Genomic DNA, 7,076 nt, shown 5'->3' with positions numbered 1-7,076 from the left:
ACAGCAATCATGACTAAGCTGGCAGCAATAGTGAACATGCCAAGGGCTCCTGCCACAGAGCTGAAGCAACTCACAGATAAACACACAAAAGGATAAAGCACCAGGAGGTAGAAGAGTGGCAAGAGATAATTGTGAAGTAATCGGAAGACCTATACTCAATCCAGGCCTGTCAGCTAAACAGGTCATCTTGGATAAGTTGCCTAACTTCATAAACATATGTCAACACAATGACCTCTGAATCATAGTTTTCTCACCCAGTGTCTCTTTTCACACCAGAAGTTCTTTAGTTTTGACTGAGCTATCTGGCAAAAACCCAGAGCTCAAAGCAGACAAAACAGGACAGCTCAGAGACATTATTGCAGTGTTTAGAGAGAATATCAAGGTAAAATCTGATAGATGATTGGATCTTGAAGGAGGGTGACTGTGACAAACACAGCCCTGGAAAGCCTGGGGTGTGACGCATCTATAGTATGGAGGAAGAGCAGGGATAAATGCTACCCAGCAGCCAATGTGTCATTCTGGATTGGCTATGTCTGCAGGGCATCCGAGGTGGGAGAACTCTCAATAGAGGCCACAGGAGAAGGAAGTAGGGTGGCGGTGTGTCTCATGGAAGGAGGGACTAGCACTCTTGCTCTGTGCTCCATGGTTTCCTGTAATGCCTGTACATTTCCTACTGTGCTGTTCAAACAAAGGCTCAAAACAAAGCCTTGAAAGCAGGGGAGGAAGCCTTTGAAATGAACCTTCCTTCCTTTACAGTTGGTTATCTTAAGTAGTTGGTCACAGCAGCGAAGTATGTTAAGGGAAAGAGGCCTGGAAAGACGGGCAGAGGAGAAGATGTCTCGTGTAGGCAATAGACATAGATCTAATGAGGAGTGAGCTGCTTAGCTTCGGGGTCTGCAGAGGTAGGAGTGGGAAGTGCATTCTGGAATTCCCTGGTTATAGAAGGATTGCAGGGCTAAGGGGCAGAGAAAGGTTCACTCTCTGAGAGATGGGGAATATTCATTCGCTAGACAGAGTCACTGATAAAGTCAGAGTGATGACAGTGTTCTGAAAAGATCCGCACAGGAACCTGGAAGACACCACATATACAGTCAGGAGCAAAAGACAGACACATGGAAAGTTGGTGTGGAGAAAGGGAACCGAGCAGGACAATGAAAAGGGGGAAATACAGTAACTGTCTAGCTGCAAGCTGATGGAGGCCGGAAGTAGGCCTAAGGTCATGAGGAAGAAATGGGAAAGGAAGTTGGAGACACATCAAAGGAGACACAAGCAGGCTTGGGGGCAGGTGAAATGAACGTTGTGGAGGCTGACAGATGGGAGAATCCTGGGCATGGTGGATATGTAGCTAAGGCGGAGGTGGCCCCAGCTCTGAAGATCGGTAGCCGAGCTGAGATCAGAGACACTGATCTGAAAGTATTTTGTGACCCAGAATTCATCACGGGAGGGGCATTGTGCTTGAGGGTCAGCAAGAGGCTAAGAAGGGAGGCTTGGAGAGGGGGGTAGGAGAAGGAAAGGAATACAGCACAAGCAGGAGCAAGGAGACAAACTGGAGAGTATTCAGTCCCACAAAGCACTGGGGCAATAGTACAATGAAAGGGTTTTAAGAAAATAACAAAACAAAACAAGATACGGTACATACATTTTTACATAGCTGAAACACGTGAGGGTGCTTCAGGCCTGTTATTGACTGTGTTACCAAAGATTTTCTTTAAAAAATAATTTCCTCTGTACAATGTAATAGCTTTATGTAAGAGCCAAGAACAAAACTTTTCTTAATTGTCCAATGTGTTCAGATGTCTGACCTTGAAAGGAAAACCCAATTGTCTCCTGAAACTAAGGACACTTTCCTAAGACACATAGCTCATTTTAATCCTGTAGTCTCAGGAGTGTGTGTGTGTGTGTGTGTGTGTGTGTGTGTGTGAGAGAGAGAGAGAGAGAGAGACAGAGAGAGAGACAGAGAGAGAGACAGAGAGAGAGAGACAGAGAGACAGAGAGAGGCAGACAGAGAGAGAGACAGAGAGAGACAGGGGAGAGCTCCCACTGCCCCACAGCTTCTCTCCCTCTTTCTGAGTCCCTCTGGAATACTGATCACTTCAGTAACTTTGATTATAGCCCAAGACGTTCCATGCTGGAAGCCCTCCAGGGTGAGAAGACAAAGAGCCCTTTTCTCTCTCCCTCAGAAGTCACCTTTCAAGAGCACCTGCCCTTCCTCTCTGCTCCTGGACTCTGTTACTCTCCATGTAGGGACACACTCGCCACCACTCTCACAAAGACACCACAGGCAGCCTCTACAGCTAGCAAGGCTTCCAACATCTCAGCTGTCCTCCAGCGAGTGCCTCTAGTTAAAGTCTGAAATGGTCTTTTTCTTAACACAGCAGTTAACACCTTCAGTCTAGTTTCTGTGATAACAGCCTCCCTAATGCCCCCAAACCTATACCGTGTCTTTAAAAAGAATAAGAATGCCTTGCTTAGCGAGGATGGGGATGAACCTGTTTTGCTTTAAAAGAGGCAACTGTCCAAAACCCTACTCTTGTCCGTCAGTGCTCCTGAAAGAGGTGAGCTCATGCGTGGTGGGACGAGGAGAGATCCTGCTGTGCTATCCTTTAAATCAGAGGCATGGCTTAGAACTAACTGGGCTATTCTGGGGCAGCAGGAAAGCACACCGCTGCCCTTCCAGAGGACCTGAGTTTTATCCCCAGCACCCAGTTTCTGTATCTATAGTCTCAGGAGATCCAACAGCCCCTTCTGGCCTCTGCTGGCTACAGGCATATGTGTGGAACACAGACATACAGGCAGGCAAAACACCCACAGACATAAAATAAATAAAAACTAAAAATAAAACTATGCTACTCATTCTCCTGTGAATTTTAGTAACATCTTTATCACAAAACAATTTCTTATGTTAATGTATCTTTACTACCTGGCCATTTTAAAATAAAAAGTCACTTCATTGTAGTGACCCTACAAGTAAAATCACACAAGATTAAGGTAGCCTACCAACCAAACACTTGCCAAGCCCGAAACTCTCTATATCTCAGTGAAATATTTGTACAGTTAAAATGGCCATTGTAAAGCAATGAAGTCTTGCTTAAGGTTTTACACTTTCATTATATATTACATTTTATGCACCAATCCACAAAGAGCAAAAGCAAACAAAAGCCTTTGAGAGAATCGAAGCTAGAAGGTCAATTTACTTTCAACCCTTTCATGACTTGTCTACTTTATATGCATTCTGTTCTTTCTCATTGCCAAATATTCTCATTTCTTGGCTCCTTTTGCAGATGTTATACTTTACCTACACTTATACCTGTTTACAAATATAAATGTATATATTATAGGCTAGGATCCATAGATAAGGGAGAATGTGGGCTTTTTTTCTTTCTGAATATTATATATTTTTCTCACTTAATAGTAGACTTTCTAATTCTGCCCATTTCTTGCAAATTTCAATTTTTACGGTTGACTAGTATTCATATATATATATGTATATATATACGCATATGTATATATATACACTGCATTTTCATTATCCATTCATCTGTTAATGACTGTTTAGATTGTTTCTGTTTCCTTGCTATCATAAATAGAGCAGCAATGAATTGCAGGTGCAAATATCTCCCTGGCAGGATATGAAGTTATCCGATATACAATCATAAGTAGAATTTTGAGGTCATTGGGTAGCTCAATTTTAATTTTTTGAGGAACTTCCAAACTTATTTCAAGAATGGCTGTATTAATTTGCATTCCTATGAACACTGAATAAGGATTCTCTTTTCCCGTGTCCTCTCTGAGATTTGTTATCAAATTTCTTTTTTTTAAATACTCAGAGTTTTGTTTATAATTTTTAAGTTTAATTTTATGTGTGTAGGTGTTTGTCTGCATGTGTATCCCTCGACCTGTGCGTGGCTGGTGCTTGCAGAGTACAGACGAAGGTGTCCACAGGAACTGGAGCTGCAGACAGTTGTAGGCCACTGTGTAGTGTTAGGAGCCAAACTTGGGTCCTCCGGAAGAGCAGCTGGTCTTCTTCCTTCCAGAGCCAGTTCTCTAGGCCCTGCCGTCAGCTTTCATGATGACAGTCAGCTGACTGGGGTTAGTGCTATCTCAAAGTAGTTTTAATTTGCATTTTTCTCATGACTAAGGTTGTCAAACACTTTTCAAAATAGCTGTTGCCCCTTTGTGTTTCTTCTTGCAAACGCCCATCCAATTTATCCATCCTGTTGTAGATTGACAGTTTTAGTTCCTCTGTATTTAATTTCTATAGTTCTTTGTAAATTCTGGGCACAAGTTCCCTGTCTGAAGTATTGAACGTAAAGATTTTCTGTCACCGTGTGTGTCTTTGCTCTGCCGATCGTCTCTATTGCTGTGTAAAGACTTAAATTTCATGGAGTCTCCCTTGTGGATACTTGGTGCCAGTGTTTATGTTATTGAGGGTCTGTTCAGAAAGTTCTTGCCTATCTCAATTGAAATATTTTCAATGTCTTGAAAATATACTCCACATTTTCCTTTAGTAGTTTCTGGTTTTATATTAAGTCCTCTTATTCCTTTTAATGTATTTTTGTGCAAACGATTTCAAATTAATTTAATTTCTCTGCAGTAGATAGCCAGGTTTGTTAGCCTCTTTTGTCAGGCCAGCTATCTTTATTCTATTGCATGCTGTTGTCACCTGTGTCAACAATCAGATGGTCATATTTTTGACAGTTCATTTGTGGGTGTAACCTATTGCACTGGCCTAACTATCTGGTTTTATTTCAGTACCATGCTGACATTATCACTACAGCCCTGCAGTATAAGTTGAGGCAAAGTAATACTTTATATCCAGTTATGATCGTAGTTCTTAGAAATGCGTTGGCTATTCATGGTCTTTTGTGGAACAAAGAGTCTTTAGCAGTATTTTAGGAATCGTTCTGTCCTTTGAGGCCATGTTCTAGAGAGGTTAGCTAATTCTTTCCCTGAATGAAATGAATGTATCACTAAGCATTGCTTTTAGATTTATTTAATGTGTGTGTGTGTGTGTGTGTGTGGCCGAGTGTGTGCAAGGGCACCAAATGTGTATAGGGATTAACAGAGGCCAAAGGAGGGCATTGGATATGCTGCAATTACAGTTACAGGTAATTGTGAAATGTTCTTTGGGTGCTGGGAAGCAGACTTGGGTCCTCTGAAAAAGGAGCAAGCATTCTTCATCTCCGAGTCAGCTCTTCAGCCTTCATTTTTTGTTTTGTTTTGTTTAGTGAGGCAAGGTCTCATTATATAGCTATCGCTGGCTTGTCTGGAACTCTATGCAGACTAACCTCGCTCAGAGCTCACAGAGACACGCCTACCTTTAATTCCCTAGTGTTAGGATTCAACTAAAATATGTAAAACTTTCTCACTGAAAGTTGATTTCTCTCAGGTCTATGGTACAAAGATAGACAGTTGCCGAACCCTACACATTGGAACCCCAGATAGCAGGAATCCTTTCGAAGTTGTCCTTATGCACTGCATGACGTTACATATCATCTTCAGGGACACACTTAGTATCTATTTATCTAGCCAATAAACTGCTTATCCTGCTAGCTTTAGTTGAAAGTCTTGTCTGGGAGCTGGAGATATGGCTAAGATGATAAGAACTCTTATTGCTTTTGTAGAGGACTAGGGTTCAGTTCCCAGCACCTACGTGGTGGTTCACAACCATCCTGACTACAGGTCCAAGGGATCTGATGACCTTGTCTGACCTCCACAGACCCTACAGGCAAATTCCACACATAAAGTAAAGTAATCTAAAAGAAAAGCAAACAATAAGTGTTCTCTAGTCTTGTCCTCCTGCATGGTATGTGCCCTCCTCTGCCTCACTCACTATTATGCAACTGTGAGTTGTTCTTTAAGTTTCTCTTGAGGAGTACTTGAATATTTTTGCTTTATTTAATTTTTGAGACATTTTGTCACTGTGTAGATCCAGCCGGCTTAGATTTGCTCTGTATAACTGGCTGGCCTTGAACTCACTGAGATCTGCTTGCCTCTGCTTCCTAAATGCTGGAATTACTGGTGAGCACCATCACATGGTTTTTATCAGCAGCCTAGTTCACAGTGCCTGGTATATGATAGGTACCTAGCAAATACATCTTGAATAACAATCATTGAGTATTTCTTCACTCACCTGCCTTCTGTCTCCTCAAGTATTAGGTTTATGCTTTTCTCCAAATGGCACATAATTAGATCTCAGCAAAGATCAGTATTTATCAGAAGAAACAACATTGTGATTGCTTCCAAACTCTGTCTCCTCCACTATAATCTGCACACTGATGGAAGACTATGCTTCTCAACACATCTGCTTTCCATAGCACCTCTCACAGCCCCGTCCTGCTCACACTCTGCTGTGTCCTGCTACCTGTGGGGAGAAGACTAGCTTCTCACGCCTATCTTCTCTTCACCTGGTAGATCACTCTCGTACAGTCTGGTCCCTTGATCCTTACAGGTTCATTTCCCTTCTTATGTTTCAGCCTAGGCCTCCTGGCTAGACTAAAGCTCCCCTCACACTAAAATGATCATTGAGTCAATCTTTTATTTACCTGCTGTATTTTCTTCATATTCTGAAAGTGGAAATCTCCTCTTTCTGAGGGACTATTTTCTTTTGGGTTTTTTTTTTTTTCATTGCTTTTGCCATTGCAAGCCAGATTCTTAAACACAGGGGCCTGATGAGCATTGTCCACTGTGGTAGCATCTGTTGTAAAGCAGTTCCTGGAACCAGAGAGAGACTGTCAAGAGTATCAACTTAGTAAGTGGAAGACTAAATGCAGAAGTCAGGTACTTACTGACACAACCCCTCTCTCTCCCCATGCCCTTCTTTCTTTCTTTCTTTCTTTCTTTCTTTCTTTCTTTCTTTCTTTCTTTCTTTCTTTCTTCTTTCTTTCTTTCTTTCTTTCTTTCTTTCTTTCTTTCTTTCTTTTCATCTTTATCTGATCTTCTATTCCACTTCATTGTCCCCCATAATTAGAGTATTATTTAAAGTATTCTGGTCTTTTTCTTTCTATTTAAATTGTCACCCTCTTTCAAAATTTAGCTCAAATTTTAGTTTAATGTGACCTAAGGCAGAAGTTCTT

This window comes from Microtus ochrogaster, linkage group LG3, assembly GCF_000317375.1.
Source record: "Microtus ochrogaster isolate Prairie Vole_2 linkage group LG3, MicOch1.0, whole genome shotgun sequence".
Classification (NCBI taxonomy): domain Eukaryota; kingdom Metazoa; phylum Chordata; class Mammalia; order Rodentia; family Cricetidae; genus Microtus; species Microtus ochrogaster.
Note: the sequence above shows the minus strand (reverse complement) of the source record.